At 40.0% G+C, this 11,553-nt stretch overlaps 1 pseudogene; it reads right to left on the reverse strand.

Moving 5' to 3' along the window:
* Positions 1-973: 973 nt before the first annotated feature.
* LOC112516310 overlaps positions 974-11,553 on the reverse strand; it is a 50,779-nt pseudogene continuing 40,199 nt past the window's right edge.

Below are 11,553 nucleotides of genomic sequence, written 5' to 3' on the forward strand. Positions count from 1 at the left end.
ATGTGAGCCGACTAATCCCAGAGCGACCACTTGCTTTGCAGATAGCCTGGAGTCACCATATTTGAACCTCCGTGGCTACAAGGGGATTTTTATTCTTCTTTGGATTTGAACCTGGGACCTTCTGATACTTTTGACCTTTGGAGTCAAGCTCAAACCAATCAGGCACCACCCTTATGGTTAACTTTGGTTCCTATTGTTTTCCCAAACTACAAACAAGGTCTCTAAACTTCATTAAGTATCCTGTGGTTGGTTGGAAATAACATTTTTCGTCCCTACAGTTTGAAATTACATAATGGTCATCATGATTTGCAAAAACATATGAATTTCCTCTCCCCCTGACGGTCGTTAAAAAATTCTGTTAAATAAGGAGCATTTTCATTCTTTTAGCAATTTTTTTGTCTTTCACTTGATCAAACTTGATTTTGTTGGAGTTCGCCATACTAATGTGCCTTGGATGATCCACATCTCAGGGTCAGGCGCCGATGAGCACATTGAACCATCCATGTGGCCGACAACCCTCACAGCCCATCCTTTGGGTTTTTAATTGGATAAAAGACAAAAAAAAAAAAAAAAATGAAAATATCGCTTTTACTTAATGAAGTCTTTTAACAACCACTAAAGGAAGGACCAAATCCCAACATTTCTACAAACCTCGATGACCATCTTGTAATTTCAAAACTATAAGGACAAAAAATGTTATTTTTAACAAACCATAGAGACCAAGTTTGTAATGTTCTCCTTTTACAATTATTCAAGGACATTTTCGTCTTTTTGCCACATCGAAAGATAATATTAAAAACAGTTCTTTAATTGCATTTTAATACCGCAAAATTCTTTGCAACAAGGATCCATAATTCCATAGATAGGATAGTATGCTAAGATACAATTATTTTATCAAACAAAATAATATCTGGGGTATTGTACCACAGTTATATATATATATATAACAAGAATAATGTAGAGCCATGAAATGGTCAATGCCATGATTCCAATCATCAATTAAACATCAACTGCTACTGGAAAAAGAACATAGCTGCAAAAACTGGATTTTTCAACAAACCCTTCTTCAGAAAATGTCCAATTTTGAGCTTCTCTTTCTCTCTGCCTGATAAGACACGAAAACCATCAAAGGGATTACAACTCTTGTGTATACGGACAACGAAATAAATGAGAATTGATGTAAAATATGTATGCACATTTTATGTATGCGAGAACCTTGAAACAAGAGGATTCACTTTTCGATGCCCTGTTGTAAATACTGAATTAAATCATAGCCAGCGGTAGTCCACTTGTTATAGGCATCGGCACATATGTGGATCATGTGATTTGCTGCTTCCCTTTCACTCATGTCTGGACGGAATCTCTTTCTTAAGTTCCCGATTGGATCTCCTCTGCTAAAGCAAGGTAATCCACTTTCCACCATCATCAATACTGTGTTTACGATCCCATTCATATGCTGGCGAGCAGAAAGGTATCCCTTAACGCACAAGCTGATGAAAAAAAATTAATTACAACGGAGGATCAGGACTCGAGAGAACTTCATGATGATGCTCGTTTTTATTGTTTTTGGATTCTAGTAATTTCTTTCGTTGAGGAGGAGGTTTTTGATGATAATCCAAGCACAGTAAATCGCACAAGGCACCATGTCATGTCAAGTGAAAGTGTGAAAAGTCAACTTATTACTCCTTATAGCCGAAAATAAATGTGACGAGTTCATTTTTAGGTTGCGCCAAACAGGACAACATGTATGGAAATGGAACATACTCTGGTCTGTTTCCCATTTTGGTTAACCATTCAAAACCCAAATTTGAAGTCTATAGTTTGAAAAATGTCTATTTTAGTACCCAACGTTGACGTGAAAATTGACGTGCTCTTTTAAAGTACATTTCCCAGGATATACCATTTCTTTTCCAAAATATAAAATCTAAAATAGACAATTTTAACTATAGACACTTAAAAGTGTTTTTTAAAGTATATCCTTCAAAATAGGAATCGAGTGAAAGTACGTTCCATTTCCATGTATTGCCTCACCAAAAGAAATCGAACATTTGCTTTTGGGCAAGGTTCAAACACAAATTTAACATTTTTGGCTATGTGTGATCATTACCAAATGTTGGTAACATCGATTTTACTCCGTATCTGATCTCTTCTATCTTTTTCGAGGGGGATTTAAGATATTTGATTAAAATGAAAAACCTTCTATTATCTAACCTTTCAAACAAGTGCCAAGTATCGCTTTTCATCGCGCCAGATGGATCAAGTAACTGAGTCATTTCGTGGCTCAGCTTGAAGTGGGCACTTTCAAAGCGCATATTCCCACCAGGCGATGTCTCCAGGATGAAACCAAAATCAATGTGGACGAGCCTACCTACGCTGTACCCACAAATTTTCATGTTATCACTTGACCACATTAGTCATAATAAAATACACAGCTTCATTACTCGAATCAGACAATGGCCAAGAACATAATTTGAATCTGACGATTGTTGAACACATGCATAGCAAAACAAATATATTTCCACAAGGGGTCAGATATACATACAGAAAGAAAGCTCACAGTTTTCAGTAAAACCAAACCAAACCAAACGAACACAGTATAGCGGACCTAACCTTTCCCCCGAAGGGTAGAGCGGCTGTTTCCATGAAGACCCAGCTCACACTGTTCAATATGAGACTCTAATAAATTATCGGTTGCATCTACACACAGGTAGAATGATGTGCTATTTGATCCTCCCTAACCAACTTCTTAGGGATGCAAACTGAAAGGCGGGAGATAAATGACAGGCAAACTGCACCCAGATCTATTCAAATCAAACTCAAAGAAGGTTGAAAATGGTCATTGATGCCATGAGCCTCTCTAATTAGTAGCTCCCTTATGGATCTCTTAGGAATACAAAGTTTGTTGTTCTTGAAAAGAAACCTGTCTTGTATGAAATAAGAACTACAAGCTCGCTCTTTGCATTATTGAATAACTTTAGAAAAATCCGGATCATTTTGGTACAATTCTTTGAGGAAAGTAAAGCCTAGCACTCTTGCCCCAAGAATAGTAAGCATGGCATATCTCCTTCACAGGGCATCTGCAACAATGTTAGGACTCCCTGTTTTATACTTTGAAACAAAGATAAATGATTGGAGAAATTCTACCCATTTTGCATGTCTCGGATTTAACTTGTTTTGGCCATTTATATGCTTCAAGGCTTGATGATCAGAATGTAGGACAAACTGTTTTGGCCTGTTTTGGCCTAAAGTAATGACTCCAATGATCTAGGGCACGTACAATAGCATAGAACTCCTTGTCATGCGTACTATAGTTCTTTGATTCATTCAATTTCTCGTTGAAATAGGCTATAGGGCGTTTATTTTGTACCAAGACAGCCCCTATGCCAACTCCGCTTGCATCACAATCAACCTCAAACAATTGGTTGAAATCTGGAAGGGCCAAGATAGGCGATGTGCACAAACACTCTTTGATTTTCTCAAATGCATTCCGGGCAGATATAGTCCATTCGAAAGAGCCTCGTTTGATACATTCAGTGAGAGGTGCAACAATAGTGCTGAAATTCTTGACAAACCTCCTGTAAAACGAAGCAAGGCCATGGAAACTCCTTACTTCAGTTGCACTCGAAGGTACTGGCCATGATTTGATTGCTGCCACCTTTGATTCTCCATCGAAATTCCATCTTTAGATACAACATAATCAAGAAATATCACTTTTGGAGAAAAAAATTTCACTTCTCCAACTTCCCATAGAGTTTCTGGCTTCTCAACACTTCAAATACTCTTCTCAATTGTGGAATATGTTTTTCTGCACCTTTGATGTACACAAGTATATCATCAAAGTATACAACAACGAAATCACCAAGAAAAGGTCTAAGAATCTCATTCATCAACCTCATAAAAGTACTAGGAGCATTGGAAAGTCCAAATGGCATTACCAACCATTCATACAACCCACCTTTTGTTTTGAATGTTGTTTTCCATTCATCTCCTTCACGCATTCTGATCTGGTGGTACCCACTCCGAAGATCAATTTTCGAGATCAAATTGGTGCCATGAAGTTCGTCAAGCATATCATCCAACCTCGGAATAGAATAGCGATATTTGACTGTGATATTATTGATGACTCTACTATAAACACATTCTAATGGTAAATCAGAAGGAAAAACGTCTTTAAATTCTTCTAAAAAGCGGACGAACAGCAACATGCAAAGGAGTCTCATCATCATCGAACCTGTTTCCACTAGTAGCAAAACATAAACAGGTTTACCTTTTCAAATAGCTCTCTCTATTTGTGATTCATTCATAAATAAACTTTTCTCAACTATAGTAACCAGCCCTGGTTCTTTTTATTTTTGCAGTAGGGTAGATGGTAGTGGTTCGAGGATTACCTTCTTATTCATGACAAAAGAGTAGGTGTTTTGATAACCATCCTGCCAAACTTGTCTATCATATTGCCAAGGTCTTCCAAGCAACATATGGCATGCATCCATAGGTATAACATCACAAAGAATCTGATCTTGATAAGACTTACCAATAGAAAATGAGAGGAGGGCCTGTTTGGTTACTTTCATGTCGGAAACCTGATTTAGCCATTGAAGATTGTATGGATTTGGGTGAGATGAGGTCAGAATGCTAAGTTTATTGATAAGGTTTGTGGATGTAACATTCGTACAGCTACCACTATCAATAATAAGGCTACAAACCTTCCCCTTGATCGTGCACCTTGAGTGGAATATCTGCTCCCTTTGCTCGTCATTAGGATCCACCTCTTTTGCATGGAGGGCTCTTCGTATCACCAAAAGCTCTCCTTCTCCTTCATCAGGTTTAACCCTTTCTTCAAAGTAACATTCCTCGTCATAGATTAGCATCTCGTCTTCTTCTTCTACAACGTGAACCTCTTCAACCTCTTTCAAAGCCATGACTCTCCGGTTAGGACATTCAGCTTGAAAGTGTCCTAAACCCTGACATTTGAAGCACTTCTTCTTTGGTACATCAGTAGGATCTTTACCCTTGTCTTACTTTGAGTTTTCACCTTTTGGTGGGTTTTCTTTATACAAAGGATTCTAAAATGAATTGCTATACTTTGAAAATGGCTTGGGAGTTGCCTTTTTTGCCTTCTTATTCTTAGCACGCTTCTCAATCTTAGAAGCTAACTTGCAAACCTCCTCAAAGGACCTGTAAGGCTGCAATTCAAGTTTCTCAGCAATATCATGGTTCAACCGCCAACATAACGAGCCATAGTTTGTTTTGGTCTCTCCTGAATTCCACTACGTAACACAAGTTGCTCAAATTCACGAGTGTGTTCATCAATTCTAAGATTACCTTGTTTGAAGTTGGTTATCTTGATGTAGAGATCTTGCTTGTAAGAATCTAGAATGAATCTCTCCTTGAGTAGTTTCTTGAGTTTTCTCCAAGACCGGATCTTTGGACTTGCCACTTCGTTCTCGCTTGGCTTTCATGTTCTCCCACCATAACGAGGCATATTTCTTAAGTTTCAAAACAACAACTTTGTAACTTTTCTCATCAGAATACACCTCGACATCGAAAAGGTTCTCAATATCATTCAACCACTCAATAAAATCATCCGGGTTTGATCCTCCATGGAATTCTGGAGCATTTGCTTTGACATCTCTAAGATCATATCTAACTCTTCTTCTGTAAACAAAAGACTGACCAGATTCATCTGAACTATAATGGCTAGGGTCAGTTGAATCACTTCATTGTTTGCCATCCAGCAGTCTTGCAAGTTGTTGAGTTATGAGTTTAGTAGTTCTTTGAAGTTCTTCAATCTGTCTATCACGCCTGAAATTCTGAACTTCTTCTGCAGTCATACCATGAGGAATTGACATGATTTTTTTAATGGAGGAAATAAACTAGTAAGATGATAAGAAGAAAGAACACAGCCCGAGGACAACCTGCGTTTGCTCTAATACCGGTTGATGCATAGGTGGATGGGTAAAAAAAAGGACAAGACTAGGGTGAGATTAACAATTTGATTAGATCAAGGATAAAGTACTTAAACACCACCAAGATTAACCAAATTGGCGAAGGTTGATGTTACTAGTGATAAAGCAACAACGCCACACTAGCAACAATCAAGAATCGACTCCTTCTGTGTACGAACACTCAAAACAGCTTCACAAGCTATTGTAAACTCATTATTCAGAAAAAAAAAAAGATGTCTTCCTGCTACAACTTTGGAATCCATATTCAGGGCTCAAAGATTAAAATAAACATAACTCTTGAAAAATGAGAAGACTAAAGAAAGACCAAAAGTTGGAAAGCAATTAAAGGACTATTAATGAAGCATAAATGAGGAAGAATCTTAATCTCCTTTGGGCTGCCAGAAAATTATACTCCTCCCTTTAATTGTTTCGGACCCAAAATAAGAGTCTGAATCAAACCCAAGGTGAGCCGGAGACATAAAATGGGCTGGTCTTGTACTCGCTGAAAATAACATGGATGCCTCTGCATCAGGTTTTTACAAAGATCTTGTTTGGATTCATTTAGGCAAAGAACGTTTTCATGTTGGTCGTTTTGGGAAGGTGAAACCTCGTGTTGATGGTCCTTTTCGGGTCTCAAACGAATTAACGACAATGCGTATAAGATCGAGCTCCCGGGACATTATAATGTTTCGGAAACCTTCAATGTTGCTTATTTATCTCCAAGTTAACGAAGCCGAATATGACTCGAGGATGAGTCTTTTTCAAGGAAGGGAGGATGATGCAGGGGAGACTGCGTAACATTTCTTTTGTTTCTAAGTAGGATTTCCTTCCTAATTAGATTGGTTTCATCTATTTATTTTAGAGCTCGATTCACAAATTGTAATTGTTTCCTAGTTAGGATTACCATAATATTTTCCTAGTTAAGTTTCCCTACTTAGGATAATCATAATAGTTTCCTAGTTAAGTTTCCCTACTTAGGATAATCATAATAGTTTCCTAGTTAAGTTACCTCATATTAGACCTATAAATAATCCGGTTTGTTTAGATTATTGTTCATTCTGAAATTTTGATATCAAAGTTAATTGAAGTCTCCCTAACGGGTGTCTTGAGAGGGTTCTCGATTCTTTCGTCAGTTTGGTCATTCACTCAATCCCTCATCTTTTAATTGATTCTCTATCGATAAACGGAGTAACTAGTTTACCTGATAAAGCGGTTGTTACCCTAACTTAAGGTAGTGTTCATGAAAGGAATTATAAGTGAGTGCATTTGATAAGACATAGGAACACTATACTCGGTGTTATTAGCACTAGTGCAATCAATGAGACTTATCACCCTCTACATTAATTGAGCATACCTGTCAAATAAAAGATTCCCATTATGCCTATCCTTTGGCTGAAGCAATAAGCTCGCAACAGCGTAACCAGCACTACTGACGATGAAGTTCTCACGGGCAGTTTCAAAACCTGGAGAACCAACTGGTCCAAAGTCCTGTTGAAATATTTCATACAAACCACCATCAGTGGTCTCACCCATCTGGCTTCTACTTCGTGAATTTGGCACAACCTGCAGGGACATAAGTCAGAAGTACAGAAATCTGTTAAAATTCTGAAACATGGAGAGGAGACAATTATATAGAACTGACCGTTGTGTATGCAACTTTAGAGAGATTAAGAGCATGGACTATACTGATTAATGAGAAATTAACAAGATATCATTAGGTTGTGTTACTGAAAATGCAAATAAATACAAAGCTAGTAAAAATGTAATCTGGCTGGTAGTACTTTAGGATCTATAAAACTTCATATTGATTGTATTGATTGAAAAATAATAATAATCTGATACACTTTATATAGGTAAAACTAATTACACTTTGGACCCTAGACAATATTAAAAATATAAACTAGACTAGTTGACTTAGTCTAACATTCCCCCGCAAGTTCAGCGCGGTTAGCAATCTGCAACTTGGACCGTAGAAACTCAAACTTCTGAGAAGAAAAGGGCTTTGTAAAAATATCAGCAATTTGGTCGTCTGTGGAGATGAACTTGACAATTAGTTTCCCTTGAGTAACTTGTTTACGAACAAAGTTATAGTCTACTTCAACATGCTTGGTACGGGCATGAAAGACAGGATTAGCTGTGAGATATGTCGCGCCAAGATTATCACACCAAAGTGTAGGGGCCTTGCTATTCAATCCAAGTTCCTGAAGAAGAGACTTCAGCCAAATCAACTCAGCAACAGTATCTGCAATGGCCTTATACTCGGACTCTGTTGAAGATCGAGAGACAGTTTTCTGCTTGCGAGCAGACCAAGAAATAAGATTCGAGCCTAAGTAGATAGCATATCCCCCCGTGGATCGACGATCAATTGGGCAACCAGCCCAGTCAGAGTCTGAGTAAGCTTGAAGATTTTGGTTCCAATGAGAATCAGAAAAGGCTTGAAGCTGATAGCCCGTATTGTGACGAATCCACAAACCCAGATTGATGGTGCCCTTGAGGTAACGTAAGATCCGTTTTACTCCGGCCCAATGATTTTCAGTCGGAGCATGCATGAACTGGCAAACTTTATTGACTGCAAAGGCAATATCAGGACGARAAAGGGTAGCATACTRAAGAGCCCCGACRGTCTGCCTATAGCGAGAGGGATCATCGAKWAATGGGCTATCATCCGGTAACAACACTTGASAGGTGCTYATTGGAGTAGCAATYGSTTTACAGTCTGCAAGGCCAGCACGGTGTAAGATCTCACAAACATATTTCCGTTGTGAGAGAACTAAGTCTGCCCCCTTGTGAACAACTTCGACCCCCAAAAAATAATGTAGTTGCCCCATATCTTTAAGAGCAAAGAGAGTATGGAGCTGGTCAATGACGGTGGCGATAGCAGTGGAATTGTTACCGGTGATGATGATGTCATCAACATATACCAGAAGGTAGATAAGAGAGCCCGGAGATTTGAGAATAAAAAGTGAGGGGTCGGTTTTGGACCCATAAAAACCCAACTGTTGAAGAGCAGTAGACAGTTTTATAAACCAGGCACGAGGGGCTTGTTTGAGCCCATACAACGACTTGTGTAATAAGCAGATATGATCAGGTTTGGTTTGATCAATGAAGCCAGGAGGTTGGCGCATGTAAACAGTTTCCTTGAGATCACCATGCAGAAATGCGGTCTGAATGTCCAACTGTCTGAGAGGCCATTTGTTGGTGACAGCGAGAGACARRACAGTGCGAATAGTAACAGGCTTGATAACGGGGCTGAAAGTCTCATGATAATCCACGMCATGCTGTTGGTGAAAACCTTTGGCCACAAGGCGGGCTTTGTACCTGGTAATCTTTCCATGTTCATCAGTTTTTAACCGATAAACCCATTTACAATTAACGACATTAGCATTAGAAATAGGGGGCACAAGTGTCCACGTGCCATTCCTATGAAGCGCATCCAACTCATCAGCCATTGCTTAGCGCCATTCTAAAGACTTGTTAGCAACGGTAAAACTGGTGGGTTCAAGAGGCAGAGGTGAGGGAGCGGTGGCAGAGTAAGCGGCTRGGTTATATCRGTCAGGTTGTTTGGGATTGGGACGAAGGTTGGAAGGCCGAGGTCGAGAGACGRGTGGTGGAGTATGGGTAAGTTCGGGCGGGGAGGCATCAGAAGGAGGTGGAATAGGTGGTGATGGTGATGATTGTGGAGACGATTGAGGAGGTTCGTGAGGAGGAGATTGAAGAGGGGGTGGCAGTGGAGGCGATTGTGGAGGCTCGGGTGGGAAACCGGGTGGTGGGTTAGGGAATATAGAGATGTAAGGAGGAGTGGACGGTGGTGGTGGGGTTAGTGAAGGCTGGTAGGGAAACACATGCTCGTTGAAGCGAACATGTCGGGCAATATAAATCMGGTCATTAGACGGGTCAAAGCAGCGATAGCCGTGGTGAACGGTGYTGTAACCAAGAAAAACGCAGGGAGTGGACCGGAATTCAATTTTGTGATGATTGTATGGACGAAGATAAGGGAAGCATTGACAACCAAAGACTCGTAAGAAAGAGTAATCAGGTTTGCGTTTGAAGACTTGTTCAAAAGGAGATTTGTTTGAGGAGACACGAGAGGRGAGACGATTGATGAGGTATACAGCTGTTTCGAAGGCAAGGGACCAGAAGCGTTGAGGAAGACTGGACTGAGCCAGGAGAGTGAGACCAGTTTCTACGACATGACGATGGCGGCGTTCAACAATGYCATTTTGCTCACTGGTGTGAGGACAAGACCTTCTGTGGATGATGCCAAGGTTGCGACAAAGATTGGTGAGTGGCCGAAATTCGCCCCCCCAGTCAGATTGAATACACTTTAATTTGGTGTTAAATTGGCGTTCAGTSATGGTAATAAATTGTGTGAACACAGTGTACACATCAGATTTTTGATTTAAAGGATAAATCCACATGTAACGTGTGAAATGGTCAACACATAAAAGAAAATAACGATGACCATCAAGAGATGGCGCGGGAGAAGGGCCCCAAACATCACAGTAAACAAGATCTAAAATATTATTGCTACGAAAAGTGGAATCAGGTAAAGATGACTTTGAAGATTTTCCCAATTGACAAGAAGAACATAAAGTATTTGACAATTTGTCCGAAACAGGTAAAGAACAATAAGAAACAATGGAACGAAAAAAACTTGAGCATGAGGATGTCCTAAACGCTGATGCCAAATGTTCGAAGGAGCTTTAACAGCAGTGAAGGCAACCTTCGGCAGAGACTTGAGTTGAGGAAGACGAATGGAGTACAAACCCTGTTCACTGGGGCCCGTAAGGAGGGTAGTGCGAGTAGACTCGTCCTTGACAACAAAATAAAAAGAGTGAAATTCAAAGAAAACATTGTTATCAAGGCAAAAATTTTGAACAGATAARAGATTTTGTTTTAGTTGAGGAACATGAAGAATGTCGGTTAGGGTAAAGGTTTTGYTTGGTGAGTATATTTTGGATGAACCAATGTGAAAAATGGGTACAGAATTACCGTTACCAACAAKTAAARAATCGTTACCGTAGTAGGCCTCTGAGTTATCCATGCGAGATAGGTCTGGTRTGGCATGATGAGTTGCACCAGTATCTGGTTTCCAAGTAGGACCAGAAGATGAGCCAGCCGCTGAATGTGATGTAAAATTGGCCTGTGGAGCAGGATGAGAGTGGTTCGGCTGAGTTGGGCACTGAGACGGTAGATGACCTATGCCACACCTGTTGCAATGGCCATAGACTGTGTTGTGGGTTGAAGCCCAAGAAAACTGTCGGGAGCCAGTGCTATCCCGAGGGCGATTATTGAAACCACTACGTGAGTTGCCACGAGAAGAACCACGAGATCCTCGACCACCTCGGTTATTGTTGAAAGACCGAGAACCATAATGTGCTTGAGCCCGTGGGGTGGGAAGGGGGTTTAATTGATAACCAAGTTGAGAAGCCACAAGTTGAATGCTTTGGAGTTGTTGAAGTTGATCGAGATTCGGTTGTTGAACCGAAGATGCAGTAGCCGTTAGTGGCTGGGGTATTGGAGCAGTGTTGGCCAGGAAAGCTTGTGGAGTTAAGTTCTTTGTAAAAACATAGTCATGATCACACAAAAGACCATGCAGTTCATTGAA

The sequence above is a fragment of the Cynara cardunculus genome, assembly GCF_001531365.2.
Source record: "Cynara cardunculus var. scolymus isolate 2C chromosome LG 8, CcrdV1, whole genome shotgun sequence".
Classification (NCBI taxonomy): domain Eukaryota; kingdom Viridiplantae; phylum Streptophyta; class Magnoliopsida; order Asterales; family Asteraceae; genus Cynara; species Cynara cardunculus.